This window comes from Sminthopsis crassicaudata, chromosome 1, assembly GCF_048593235.1.
Source record: "Sminthopsis crassicaudata isolate SCR6 chromosome 1, ASM4859323v1, whole genome shotgun sequence".
Lineage (NCBI taxonomy): Eukaryota > Metazoa > Chordata > Mammalia > Dasyuromorphia > Dasyuridae > Sminthopsis > Sminthopsis crassicaudata.
The window spans coordinates 649625810-649641612 of NC_133617.1; positions in this window are offsets into that span (position 1 = coordinate 649625810).

The window sequence follows — 15803 nt, forward strand, 5'->3', positions numbered from 1 at the left end:
CCATTGTTCTCAGCATTTTTTTTTAATTTTTAAGCTCAATTTATTGAGATAGCAGCACTGAATAAGTACATTAGTTTAGGTGAAATTGATAATTTTTATTATATTACTCTGGCTAATGCATGAACAATTAATATTTCTCCAAGAAAAATATATAAAACTGCTTTCAATATTCAAAATGCTCCTGACTTATGATAATTTAGTTTTTTAAAAATCCTAGATCTGTAAAAATATGTGCTAAGTTAAAGTGCCTCATAATTGATTCCATATAAAAAGATAAGTATAGTTCAAACATTAAAATTTGTCTATTTATATAAACAGAATGGAATTTTTCAATATATGTTAACATTATTATTGTACAACTAGGTAATGAATCCCTGGTAATTCCCTCAGCTTAAGAATTCATTCTATTTGAAGCCTTAAAGGACCATTTCACCAGGGAATTCTACACCTGTTACAATAATGTTTATGTGGAAATTATTAAGAAAGTGTGGAATGTTACACAAATGATCAAATTCCTGAAGTAATTCACAAATATTATTTTCTTGTCAATTGTCTTTTTGAAAGTCCTGTTTATTTTCTCATATGAGTATAAAATTCTCTTAAAATGACTTATTACAGGAAGGTCTTGCAACTTCTGAGAAAAATGTCTGGGACTTCAGAAAATTTCCAAATATGATTCTCTTAAAAACTGAAATAATGTATCCTGTTTGTCAGCTAAAAACATACTTTGTATATGGATAATGGAGATGTTTAGATGCTAGAAATAGCAAGGCATATAGGGAGTTGTGTTTCTGGAAGCCTGTGTGTCCATACTGTGTTTGCTCATGAAAAAACAAAATAAAACAAAACCCTTTATCAAGGTCAGTAGAAAGAATTATAGATAGCCAGCTCCCAGAGTAATGTTTGCCAAATTTCAGATACAGGAATCCCAGTAAGTTAGTTACTGCATCCATTACTCAACAAATTGAAATCAATAAACATTTCTTAAATGATTACTGTGTGCCAGGTTCTGCCCTCAAGGAGCTCATAGTGTAATGGAAAATACAACTTGAAAATGACTATGTACAATTAAGATACATACAAAATAAATCTGGGATAATCATGAGAGGGAAAGCACTTGCATTAAAGAACTTCAGTAAAAGCTTCTCATAGAAGATGAGATATTAATTGGGACTTGAAAGAATCCAGGAACCATAGGGAAACAAATGGGAGGCAGAGATGAAGAGAGAAAGAGAAACTTTAAGCATGGGAGACAGTGAGTAAAATATACACTGGAGAGTCATGTTCAAGAAACAATAAAGGTCTAGTGTTACTAGATCATGAAAAAACCTGGAGGAGAGTAAGGTGCAAGAAAATTAGAAGAGAGGGAAAGGGTCAGGTTATTAATTTAAAATATATTAAATATATTAAAATAATATTTAAAAATAAATCAGATGATTTTATATTTGATTGTAGAGTAATAGAGAGCTACAGGAGGATTACATGGTCAGATTTGTGCTTTAGAAAGATGTTTGACAACTTAGTGGAGAATGACTGGAGTGCTGGGAGACTTGAAAGGGAGACCAAATATAAGGTTATTGTGATAGTGTAGGGATGAAATGAGATAATACACCAGTGGCGGCAGTGTCTGAAGAGACAATGGAGCATATATGAGAGATGTTGTAAAGGTAGAACTATTGGGATTTGGCAAAAGACTGAATATGGAAAGAGAGAGAGTAAAGAGTCAGTCCCTCAATAAGCATTTATTTAGTGCTTACTATATGCCAGCAACTGGATACAAAAGAAATCAAGGAACCCTCTGTCTACTGAGGAGACAATATATAAAGAACGTCAGATATCATGGTTATATTGTCCTGTCTTCTGGAAGAGAACCAAAATGACATCCCTGGGTTGGAGTCAAGTTACAGTATGTCCAACTGTGGCTAATCAGACCTGTATGAGCTGGGAATCCATACCACAGATCAGCATAAATAGTCCCTATGAACTTTGGGGTAGATCTTCTAACTTCTAACTTTCACATTTCTTCTGAGATAATTTAATTTTGTTTTGCTTATAGAACACAGCATCTTTTTTTGATAAGGGTATGCTTAGTTGGGCAGTCCTGTACCAGTGTCTCCCACATCATACTATCAATTCTAAAGTTCATAAAAAAGTCCTTGAAAGTGTCCTTGTATTGATTTTTTTTTCTGATTACCACATGAGTGCTTGTCCTGTGTGAGGTCTCTATAACAATAACAATAAGGGGCAGCTAGGTGGTGCAGTGGATAGAGTACCAGCCTTGAACTCAGAAGGACCAGAGTTCAAATCTGATCTCAGACACTTAACACTTCTAGCTGTGTGACCCTGGGCAAGTCACTTAACCCCGGCCAACAACAACAACAAAAAAAACAATAACAATAGATAACAGGTAAGTGTAAGTTTAAGGTAATTCCAGCAGAGAGGCAATCCAATGGGAGACAGAAGAAGAGAGTTACTAAGGAAGGCCTGTGGGCTCTTTCTTGCATTTATATATTAAAGACATAAACCAAAGTCTTTGGTAGCAACAATTAAATCCATCTTCCTCTTCTGTTTTTGGACAGTTAAGGGAAAGATCTTCACAATCAATTCCTCAAATACTATTGCTATGTTTTTTATACATTATTTACCTTCTAATATTCTACAGTCTAGTCATACTGGTCTTATAACTGTTTTTTTTCCCTGAGGCAATTAGGGTTTAGTGACTTGTTCAGGGTCACACAGCTAAGTCACACAGCTAGAAACTGTTAAGTGTCTGAGGTCACATTTGAACTCAGTCCTTTTGACTCAGGGCTGGTGCTCTATCTACCACCTAGCTGCCCCTCCTTATAACTGTTTTTCACACAAACTACTCTATTTACCATTTATTTATCTTTGCACTGGCTTTTTCTTATGCTTAGAAATCATTCCTTCCTCATTATTCAAGTACTAACTTCTATATGAATTCCACTAGTTTCTGGTGTCCTCTTATGCTATTTTGTTTGTATTTGGATGTAAAGTATGTATATGTTATCTACCCAACTCTATCAAGACAGTGATTGTTAAGTTTTGCTTTTGTATTCCCAGTACCTAGAACAGTGCTTGACATACAATAGGCATTTAATACATTCTTCCTGATTAATAGATTTATTTATTTATTTTGGTGAGGCAATTTGGTGACTTGCCCAAGATCACATCGCTAATAAGGGTCAACTGTCAGAGGCTGGATTTGAATTGAACTGTGGTGGTGGTGGTGGGTTGTTATTGCTTAAACATGCTTTACATCATATTCTGTTAATTTGGGTTAATCATATTGATGGGGGTTGAGGTCCCTTTAAGATTCCTTTCTAATTGCCCAACCCATGGCTGACCTTGATTCACAAATCCTGATCAAAGGCACCCTTTGAATATCAGGGCCCAGCCCCAGTATCAGCTCAGCTTCCCCCAGCCCTCACCTGATCTGAGCTAACTGAAAAGCCCGCCAAGAACTTAGGGTACTGCCCATCATCTTCTAGGTATAAAAAAAACAAGCCGGAGTGCCGTCTTTGCAGGAGCCCTCCCAGCCAACACATGGTATCCTTCTGGCCATGTAAAGGTCCCTGCCCGCCAATGGCCACCTCTGGCCCTGGTGTCTTTCTAACTGAACTTTACTTCCAAATTTCTACAATAAATCTTTTATTTATCAATCTAGGTTTTCGGCCCTGTAAATTCATTTACAGGGGACACTGCACCTCATGCGATCTCTGCGTCGAGAAATGGGGTTCCCCCTTTCCTTTCCCTCATTAATATGACCAGGATAGCTGGCATGAGATTTACCAACCTTAAATTTATTATGATTTAGTCAAACTTTTGTTTATAGCTCAATGTTCATCACTGCTGTATCCTTGATTCCAGGGTCAGTGCTCTACCCACTCTGTCACCTAGCTGCCCACCCCACCTTTATTGAATTGCAATTGGATTAAAATGACTCTTGCCCAGAGTATTAACAGATTTTGAGCTCATCTTTCACTGCTATTTACTTTTTTAGAATTTTACTTGACTAATGTGGTTTCTTATTTTCTTTTGTGAGTAAAAGAATGCAGTTTTTTTGCTTGTAGAGTTGAATACTTTTCTGGGGTTTTAACACATGTTCTTCATTGTATTGTGTGAGTTTATTTATCAGATTTCTTGTTCAGAGATTCATAATAGCAGGATCATCATTTGATATAAATCCTGCAGGATTCTGTTTCTATTTTCTTTCTATATTGACTTGAATCCCCTTTACTGTGTCTTTTTGAGTTAGTGTTTTACACAGAAAAGGATGCTGAATTATGTATGTTTACAATAAAAATCTTTCTTTTCTTTTCTTTTAAAGGAAGTAATCCTGGATGATTGAGTGCCAAGAGATCTGAGTTCTTAATCCCATTCTGTTACTATATGACCTTGAACAAGTAAGAAGCTTTATAGTCCAACTTCTTAATTTAGGAGCTAAAAGTGTTAGAATAAACAGATGATGGTGAAAGTTCCCCATATATTTGAAATTCTGTCATTCATAACTTCAAGAAAATTCAATGTTATGGGTGCAACTTACTAGTGACTTCTGGATGTAATGGGGGCTACCTTCCAGTGGCTGCTGGAGAGCTAATTCTGACCAGCAGAATAGATCCCTTCATGTGAGAGGATGATAATGACACAAGGAGACTGAGAGGCAGGTGCATTCTATGACCTCTCTCCTCCTCCCTCTTGCTTCCAATTTATTTCATTCCCAGTTCTCAAGTAACAAATGCATCACTAAAGGCTGATTCCCAATTCCTTCAAGTGTGTTATGATTCACAGCTGTGGGGGCTTTTGGAGAATCAACCTTCCCCTTCCTTAATAGTTCAACTTCTAGTTTTCCTTTAACATGGGTTTTTAAAGCAGGACAAGCAAACTAGATAGTCTTCCCAGTGATGGTAAATTAATCATTGCTAACACTTTCCCACATTCTCCCTTCTTCTCTTGCCCAAAGTGAACCAATCATTTTGGTTGGTGACAAAATGTATATAGGACATTTTTAAAATTGTTAGGTAAGAAATCATAGATCTTTTGCCTATAAGCCATTGTGACTATATGCAATTTTGAAGAGAGCCCTTAAAGTACTAGACACAAAAAGTGTTTTGTAATTTTGTTCATATAGTTCCTGGATTTGTTTTGGCAGGTATACTCCCAATTATTTTATACTATTTTAAATGGAGTCTCTTTTATTATGTTTTCTTGAAGAGTTTTGTTTGTCATATATATCAAACCTTCTTAAACTGTGGGTTGCCTCTAAATAGAGGTCATGTAACTTAATGTGGGAATCAGGAAATTATTATTTATTGTCCGTAAATGTTTGATGCATTTACCTATTTTATATACCTATATAATTAGTGTTGCAAAAAGTTTCTTGGGTGAAAAGGAATCATGTAGCGAGCTGTCGTCTCCAGAAGCTGCCGGATCGCTCTCTGGGAAGAGATCTGCTGTGTCTCCTCAAATCTCTCAGACAGATTCTTCTTCCTGTAGCGAACCGTTGTCTCCAGGTAGTTGCTGTTAACTCTTGTCCAGAGAAGTGACTTCCCTTCCTGCAGAGAGCCGACTTCCCTTCCTGCAGAGAGCTGCGTCAAGCAAGATGTAATGCAGAGTCTTCTTCTATCTCTGGGTGTCCTCTCTTTTATTCTCCCAGAGAATGGGCGTGGGATAATGCAAGGGCTTCTGGGAAGAACCACTTCAGCCAATGAGCTTGCTCCTTCTATCAAGTCAACCTGAGTTCTCACCTTGTAATTGTCCAACCTGAATTCTCACCTTGTCACTATCCAGACAACCCGAGTTCTCACCTAGTAATCCTAACAGAATCACAAAAGAAAAAAAGTTTTAAAAGCCCTAATATATAGGAATGCTGATGATTTATGCAAATTTAATTTATATCTGATAGGGGTTGAGGTTCCTTTAAGATTCCTTTCTGATTTCCCAACCCCCATGGCTGACCTTGATTCACAAATCCTGGTCAAAAAGCACCCTTTTGAATATCCAGGCCCAACCCCCACCAGATCTGAGCTGGCTTGGGTTTTTTCAGCCCCCACAGTTTCTTCCTTATCTGAAAAGCCCGCCAGAACTTGGCACCACCTACAATCTCCTTTTAGGTATAAAAGAGCCAAGCTGGAGCTCTCTCTTTGCAGGAGCCCTTCCCCCCAAAACATGGTATCCTTCCGGCCTTGTAAGGGTTCCTGCCGCCCAGCGGCCACCTTTGGCCTTGGTGTCTTTCTAATTGAACTTTACTTCCAAATTTCTACAATAAACATTTTATTTATCAATCTAGATTTTCGGGCCTGTAAATTCATTTACAGGGGACACTGCGCCTCATGGGATTATCTTACTATCTTTGCACCGACCAACGGGGTTCCCCCTTTCCTTTCTCTCATCATATTTTGGGAGGGGGACGGAGGGAAGAAAAAAATGGAAAAAGAAAAAGAAAGTTATAATGATAACTGTATTATATATTTAAAAGGAATATCAGGTTGTACATAATAGATATGCAGTTTCATGTGTCTTTTTTCAATTCTCTTGTTATGGAAAGCTTGTTTTATTTCTTAAGTTCAGAAAAAATATATTTTTTTAAAAGAACTAGGAAGCAGTGAGTTAGGAAAAAGTATCATGTGAAGCGGATTGTTAGTTATTTAATATTTCAGACCCTGATTACTATTCAGATTACAGGAAAAAATGAAAACATTATTAGCTATAAATTACTACTGCATGTGTTGTGTAATATACGGATATATAAATTCTTATTAATCACTAGAAATACTTTATATTTTCTGGGGGAAGCATCTAAGGATAACCCCTTTTAGATAGATATCTATTATCTTTCATCCATCATGTACTATATCTTATATAATCTTATATAAAATTCATAAATTTGCTTCCCTAGCTCTTTTAGGTTTAGGGAACCTGACATGTCAGCCCCCTCCTCTGTAAATGTATTAAAACTTTTAAAAAAACTGAAGTCCAAGCCTCAAGATCAGTGTTTTCCATTGACTTATATTTATTTTTCATTTGACTCATATTATCAATAATGATTTGTATGCAAGAGAAGTGATACAAAACTTACTAACAAATACTGATATGACTACAATGTGGAGGGGGCTGCTCACATAGAGACAATAGGAAATTACATTAAAAAGCTCAATACTCTATTGATACCTATAAACTAAACAAAACAAGGTGATTCAAAGCTATTTAACTTTTAATAGCTTTGGGTGACCCAAGACTATTAAAACTTAAAAAAAAAATAACTAAGAATTTTGGGACACCCTATATTAAAGAACTAAAGGGAAAATTTCAACAAATTGGATATATTCCCCTGATGAGGACCTATAGGGAATAAATGAATAAATAATTCCTAGCAAGGAATATTTATACCTCTGAGGTTATAGATCTACTGTAATATGTTTATGAAGTACCAGAATTACATCAGATCTGGTATTCTAATCATATCTACTAGGCTAATTTAAACTTGAATTCTAACAAAAGCCTTCCCTCCATCCTCCCTCTAAGATAACAACTCCCAATTCCTATTATCTCACACCTGTACCCTACTAGTGTCTTTGACTCTCTTGACTGAATAGCCAAGGGATCCCCCTTTCCTATTCCTATTTCCACTGATAGCCCTCCATTTATTTTGGTAGTCCCATAATCCCTTGGATAGAATGAGAGTACAATGGGAAAAAAATCTAATATATGTGATGGTCATAATAAATGCTAATTCAGGTAATTAAATACTCTGTCAGCTCCACTTATAGATTTGGAAATAGCTATAAATCCATGTTCATCACATGGTAAAGGGGCAAATGACAACTGACTCAACTTACAAGTGGTCATTTCAATGTGGTGCAAAAATCTTGAGATATGATGGAATTGTAATTTTCAAACCAACTGGACTGAGTTTACATAGATATAACTTAATAAATAAAAAGATATTATAGTATGCTCCAGAGTATATAGAATATTAAATATACAATATTGAGGCAGCTCTACACAGTATTGTGAATAGAGGCCTTGATCTGGCCTTAGAAAGATCTGAGCTCAAAAACAAACTCCAGTATTGGTTGGGTGCCCTTAGAATAGTCACATAGTTGTTGTCTCCCTCAGTATTTTCACATGAAAAGTGAGATAATAATAACAGTGACTTCCTGGAGATGGTGGTGAAGATCAAATGAAATAATATTTATTAAGGAAAAAAACTTTGCAAATTTTAAAGTCTTATATAAATACTAGCTATTATTATAGTTATTATTGCAAATGTTGAGAAAAGGACTATAGGTCATTCCAGAACTTCAATACATAGCTATCTTTTTCCTCTTTTAGCAAATCAACACCCGTCTGTTTTTAAAGGTTTTCCATCAAAAGGCATAACTCTTCTAAATTTAGTTTCCTTGTTTACAAAAGAAACTTTATTTGGGAAAAAAATCCAAATTCCTTATTTATATATGCTATGATATGGCCAGATTACCTTGAAATTATTTCTCTTAGTAGGAATTCATTTTTAACTTTTGGAATGGTCAGAACTAATATTATCACAACTACTTAAGAGTTATTTTGAGTTCTTGTGGCTTTTAAAAAATAAAATATATGCTTCCATCCTGTTCAAAGTATAAAAATTTCTAAAAGAAAATAATATTGGAGATTTCTACAGTAGTGTTCTTATTTATCCAAAGAGATAGTGATATTATTACCCTCAGGTTAGAATAAGAATGGTAAATAAATAGATAAATCAAGAAATATATGTATAGATATAGAAATAATAGATATATGTACCTATATACACACATGTATAATTATCTCTATGAATATTTATCATTTTTCTATATTTATAAGTGGATGAATATACATATTTTAAAATCAGTATTAGAGAGGGTAAAAATTTACTGCTTTTCAAAATGTAGAAAAGAATCATTCAAGAAGCCATTCTCTAATTGATAAATTGTCAGAGTGATGAGGTCTAGAATTGGGGTACCTAAATGAAATTAAGGTTTAATTGAGGTCTAGTGGCAGGTTTGGAGTACAGGTGTCAAGTAGAGCTCCCCTGCAACCCCTTTGCATTTGGCACAAGGATATGGAGTTAAATGAGGTCTAGTAGCAGCACAAGAGTCCACTGTAAAGGAATTTACAGACCCCAAAACCTAGACTGATAAAAGAGGTTTATTATGGGGTTTGAAAGTAAAGTTAAAGCCTAGTTAGTAAAGTTGAAGTTAGAGATAAGAGGGCATCAGAAACAGTGTTCCAATGGGCAGAAATCCTTGGTGCCATGGCGTAAGGCTGCCATGTTTGGGACTTCTGCAAAGAGAGGGCTCCAGTCTGGTTCTTCTACAATAGGGGACTTTGGCTACAAGATGAAAGGGGCTTGTGGGTAGAGTCCCACATTGGTTCCTGGCTGGGTTTCAGCCAGAGTTAGAATTAGAATTGAATTCAGTGGGTTTTGGGACTGAGCCATCCCCACCCAGATAACAAAGATGAAACTGTTTGTGCTTGGGGTGGAATCCCCTCCTTGAGGTAGAGTGGAAGGAAGTTTTCTCCTTTAAGGATTTTTCAGAGTTTTGGGGTTTCCTCTTCAAGAGGATATGAAGAAAATTTTCAGAAGAAGAAATTAAAGCCATTTCTAGTCATATGAAAAATTCTTTGAATCATTACTAATTAGAGAAATGAAAATTAAGACAGTTCTGAGGTACCACTTCAAACTTCTTAGATTGTTTAAGATGACAGGAAAAGTTGTTTACTTGTTTTTTTCTTTCTTTCTTATTTTTCCTCCTTTGATCTGATTTTTCTTGTGCATCATGAAATATGTTTAAAAGAATTGTATATGTGTAACTTATATTGTGTTACTTGTTGTCTAAGGGAGGAAGGAAGAAAAATTTGGAACACAAGGTTTTGTATGGGTGATGTTGAAAATTATCTTTGCATGTATTTTGAAAAAAAACTATTATAAAACAGCATCTAAATCAAACTTCTAGTGAAATACTTTAAAGTTCACATTTTAAATCATAGTCTACTAACAACCTAATTCTTCTACTCGAAATAATTTTATTTATTTTCTAATTAAAAGAAAGAAGAGGAAGTAACAATGCTTCCAGTATCTTGACCTTCAAATGAATTCTCCTGTACTTTGCCTTTGAGGTCTGCTACTTGATTTGTTTTTTATATGTTTCCAGAAATTGTGTACTTTTTAATCATGGTTGATTTATTGATTTTCAAAATATAGCTGAATGGACTTGTGGTTATGAACATTTCTCTTAAAAAGCACCTAATTTCACCCTAAAAGCACCAAGAAGCAGGATGACATGTCCCATCCATCTTTGAGTACTATAAGAAGAAAATAAGGATGATAACTTCAAAGGAAGGAGGTCTATTTCCCTTTTGATTGTGCCCAGATAAAAACCAAAAGTGTGAATAGAATGAAGTGGAAACTCTTCATATCCAGTGAGAGTTAATCATTGAGAAGCCTCTTAGAAGACAGATTACATTACTTCACTTTTGTCATGTTATGTAAAGTGAAATAACATGACATGAGAGTCAAGCTACAAGGGGCTTACACCAGATGCCTTGTGACACAGTCTCAGATGCACAGCTGTTTACTTTGGAAGAGGTCCTGTGCTTGAGCTATGAGCTTTCTAGGTGTGCCTGGGAGCAGAGAGAATATAAATGGCTACTCTGCCAGGGTAATGTTGTAATAAAGCAAAACATACTGAAACACACAAAACTGGGCAAGTTGTTTCAAATTGGTATTCTTTTGGCCCAGCAGAAAAACACATCAATTACTGCTGCAATCCTATGATCTTTTGGGGGGTATTTTAGATTTAAACTTTGTAACTATCATAAAGACAGTCAAACATCCTTTTCTTATTCTCTGCTACATTAGAGATCTGCAATATTCTTCAATGATATTCAATGCTCTTTCCCTGTGATCTCTCTCTCTCTCTCTCTCTCTCTGTTGTTTCTAGCACATTGTTGATACATTATTTATGCACTCAACAAATTTAAAATATATATATATTCTGATGACATATAGAATTTTTCAGCTGTAGCAAAAAATATTATGGAAGATAACTTCCTATTAACAACAACAAGTATTATTATTTACCATGTGCAAAATCCCTATTCTCTACTGGGGTATATAAGACAAAAACCAAGCAATCTCTTCCCTCTGGGAGCTAACACTGCTGATGGATTGCACCTATGCATTAACTGGGTGTCTACTATGTTCCAGGCACTGTGCTAAGTGCTTTACAAATAAAAGGAAGGTATTGTTATTATTATTATTATTATCCCCCTTTTATAGCCATGGAAACTGAGGCAAACAGCAGTTAAGTGATTTACTTAGGATAAAATGATTATTTTGAAGTCAAATGTGTAGTCAGACTGTCCTGATTCCAAGCCCAGCATCTAACCACTACAGAATGTTGCTGGTCGGGGAGTTATGGAAAGCACTAATACGATGGAATTGAGAAAGACTTTAGGTAGGTAGTATCATCTGAGCTGAACCTTGAGTGGAGCTATGGATATATTAAAAAGTTGACAGGTTGGGGAAATATTCCAGGCAAAGGCAATACTTAAAAAAAAACAGAGAAACAAGTACAGAGAACAAGTAGACAGGTTGGTTTGGATAGAAGACAGAAGTGGTTGAATTTTATCCCAGAAGTAATAATGAAACACAAGATTCTAACATAGGTGAGTAACATGGTCAGGCCTATTCTTAAGTAGTATCATTTTGACAGACAAATATAGGCAAGATTGTAAGGGAAAGAGATTGGGAATAGGGAGCCTTTGGCATCTATCCTTTGACTGGTGATGTCATAAACAAGGATACTGTTATCGTTGCTGTAGTTTGTCCTTTATCACAAAATACCAATGGACATAATGAGGTGATGTCTTAACTCATATATGAATTGGATTTAAGTGATGCAGAGTCCACAAAGTTTTAACTTTCATTCTCTCTTTCAGAGTCATTGAAATTAAGTGGTAAGACACAGGTTGGATAATAGCCATAGCCCAGGATTCAGTGAATTACCGTGGTGTCTGATATCTGATTTAGCTCTAAGTGTTCCATAGTTCCTACTTTACTTGCCTTTATGGCCATTGGAACAAATTCTTCCCATCCACCCATTCCACCAGGAAGTGTTCCCATGCTTAAGGTAGATACCCCTCTGATTCACTGATGAGTATGAGGTCCTTTGGTTGCCTTCAACCTGGTTTAATCTACCAAAGAAGATGATTATTGGGGTGTGGCTGCTGTGCATGCTACAGCTTCTTGGAGCAATACAATAGAATTGAGTACCAGGTAGATGCCAAAGTAGCATGAGTGGCCATGAAAAAGATTTGGCAAGCCCTCATACTAGAAGTGCTAGACCTCTTTCAGCACCTTGTAGACCCCATGAGCTAGGATAGTGATTGAATGAAAGGGGAAAAAGTGAGAGAACATGAGAGATGTTGTGCACGTAGAATCAACGAATCTTGGAATTTAATTGAATAAGAACAATGGAAAATATACTCAATGATGATTCTGTGCACACAAGGAGATGGGGAGTTTGGAAAGAAAACAGAAAAAACAAGGAAGTTAGGAGAAGGGATAAATTTAGGGGGTAAGACAGAATTCTCTCCTAAGTTATAGAAAAGTGCTGCAGTTTGTATTGGTGCAAAGTACCCAAAAGGAAGAATTAAATGATAATGATAATAACTAACATTTATTTTATACTTTAAAATTTGCAAGGCATTTTACATGTTATCTATCACTCTGAGGGAATTAAAGATCCTTAAAGTGGCACAATACCTCATATATGAAAAATGATCAATAAACAGTCTTTGAGTGGATAAGTTGGTGAATGAGTGATTGATCTTTTTCATTGTGGTTTCTCAATATCCTTATAGTCAAATAAGATTACATCAATTTGCATTATTAATTTACACATTATTTTGTAAAAGTTTATAAATCCTAGGTTTAACAATAATTGTATTGCCTTGAATCTTTCCCTCATTATTAATTGCTATATAGTTTTTTTATTTTAGATAATATCATTGATTGCTATGATCAAAATATTAATCACCTAGGGGGCAACACAAAAATGAGAAATAGAAAATGTAAAAATAAAATTGACTTTTTTTGGTTTAGTTCCAGATGGTGGAACTGGGAGCAAGGGGGTCGGAGTAGGGAGCCAGTTTAGATTTTGATATAAGGGAAACCTTTTTAATAATTTAATAATTGAATTTAGTCCACTGTGGAATTAGTTGCCTTAAAAAGTATTTGTTAATGATTTTCCCCCCAAATCATTTTATATGTATTTATTTGTAAACATGTTATATTTTCATGATACAGGGACTGTCTCATTTTTAAATTTATATCCTTAATGTCTAACATAATGCCTATTAAGTGATAGTTTCTTCTTCAATAAAAGGTTTTCAGAAAACTGATGGGGTTGCTTTGGAAGGGTATTTTTCCTAGTATGAATGGATAATTATCTTCCATTTCTGAGATTCTATAAAGGTTTAACAAGAGTGCCAGTACTACCTCTCCAAACAGGTTATCAAGTTTCAAGATACAGCATATTAAATTTTGGAATTTAAAAATCCATGCTGTGCCAATAAAATTACTGAAGTTATTTTTGGAATTAAAAAAAATAATAAAATTCATATAGAAGAACAAAAGGTCAAATATATCAAGGAAATCAATGGGAAAAATTAGGGGTATAGCATAATAGCACCAAATCCCAAACTGTATTAAAAACAGCAATCATCAAATAATATGTACTGGTTAAGAAATAGAACAGTAGATCAATGGAATAAATTAGGTATATAATACACAGTAGTAAATGACACAATAAACTAGTGTTTGATAAATACAAACATGTAAACATTTGGGATAAGAACTCATTATGTAGCAAAGATTACTAGGAAAACTGGAAAGCAGTTTGACAGAAATTAAATATAAACCAACATTTCACATCATAAACCAAAATAAGATTAAAATAAGCACAAAATTTAAACAAAAAGGATGCTATTATAAGCAAATTAGGGGAGAATGGAATATTTAATGTCACATCTAGGGATAAGAAAATAATTTATGATTAAGCAAGAAATAGAGAATATGATAGGAAATAAAGTGAATAATTTTAAGTACATGAAATTTTAAAAAGTTTTGCACAAATAAAACCAATGTAGCCAAGATTAAAAAGAACAAAATTGGGGACTTGAAAAAAAAAATCTCTGATAAAGATCTCATTTCTCAAATGAAAATGAGTCAATGTTATGAGAGTACAAATAATTCTACAATTGATAAAAGGTTAAATGACATAAATAGATAGTTTTCAGAAGAAGAAATCAAAGAAATCTATAATCACATGAAAAAGTTGCTATAAATAATTATTGATTAGAGAAATGTACGTTAAAATAACTCTGAGATATCACTTCACTCTCACCTATCAAATTGGCTAATGTAATAGAAAAGGAGAACAACAAAGTACTATTAGTGAAGATGTGTTTATTGTGGAGAAAAATTTGGAACTCTGCCTAAAGGGGTATAAAATTGTATAGACACTTTGACCCAATAATGCCACTACTAGGTCTTTACCCTAAGCACGCCCACACACACACACACACACACACACACACACACATATTAGCTCTTTACATGGTGGCAAAGAATTGGAAATTGAGAGGTTGCTCATCAACTGGGAAATGGCTGAATGAATTATCATATATGATTATGATGGAATAATATTTTCAGAAGAACTTGGGAAGAATTATTTGAATTGATGCAAAGTAAAGTGAGTAGAACCAAGATTACATTGTACATAGTAATAGCAATATTGTATGATGACCAACTTTGATTAACTTAGCTATTGGCCACACAATAATCAAATACAATTTGTAAGGATTTATGATGAAAATGCAATCCATCTGCAGAGAAAGAACTGATGAAGTTTTTTTTTAATTTAATTTTTATTTTATTTTATAATTATAACTTTTTTTTGACAGTACATATGCATGGGTAATTTTTTACAACATTATCCCTTGCACTTACTTCTATTCAGATTTTTTCCCTTCCTCCCCCAACCCCCTCCCCCAGATGGCAGGCAGTCTTATACATGTTAAATATATTACAATATATTCTAGATACAAGATATGTGTGTAGAAATGAATTTCTTGTTGCACGGAAGAATTGGATTCAGAAGGTAAAAATAACAGTTTACACTCATTAATCAATTGGAATTGGATTAGCTCTTCTCTATGTTGAAGATATCCACTTCCATCAGAATACATCCTCATACAATATCATTGTTGAAGTGTATAATGATCTTTTGGTTCTGCTCGTTTCACTTAGCATCAGTTGATGTAAGTCTTTCCAAGCCTCTCTGTATTTCTCCTGTTGGTCATTTCTTACAGAACAATAATATTCCATAACATTCATATACCATAATTTACCCAACCATTCTCCAATTGATGGACATCCATTCATCTTCCAGCTTCTAGCCACTATGAAAAGGGCTGCCACAAACATTTTGGCACATACAGGTCCCTTTCCCTTCTTTAGTATTTCCTTGGGATATAAGCCCAGTAGTAGTATGGCTGGGTCAAAGGGTATGCACATTTTGATAACTTTTTGGGCATAATTCCAGATTGCTCTCCAGAATGGTTGGATTCTTTCACAACTCCACCAACAATGCATCAGTGTCCCAGTTTTCCCACAGCCCCTCCAACATTCATCATTATTTGTTCCTGTCATCTTAGCCAATCTGACAGATGTGTAATGATATCTCAGAGTTGTCTTA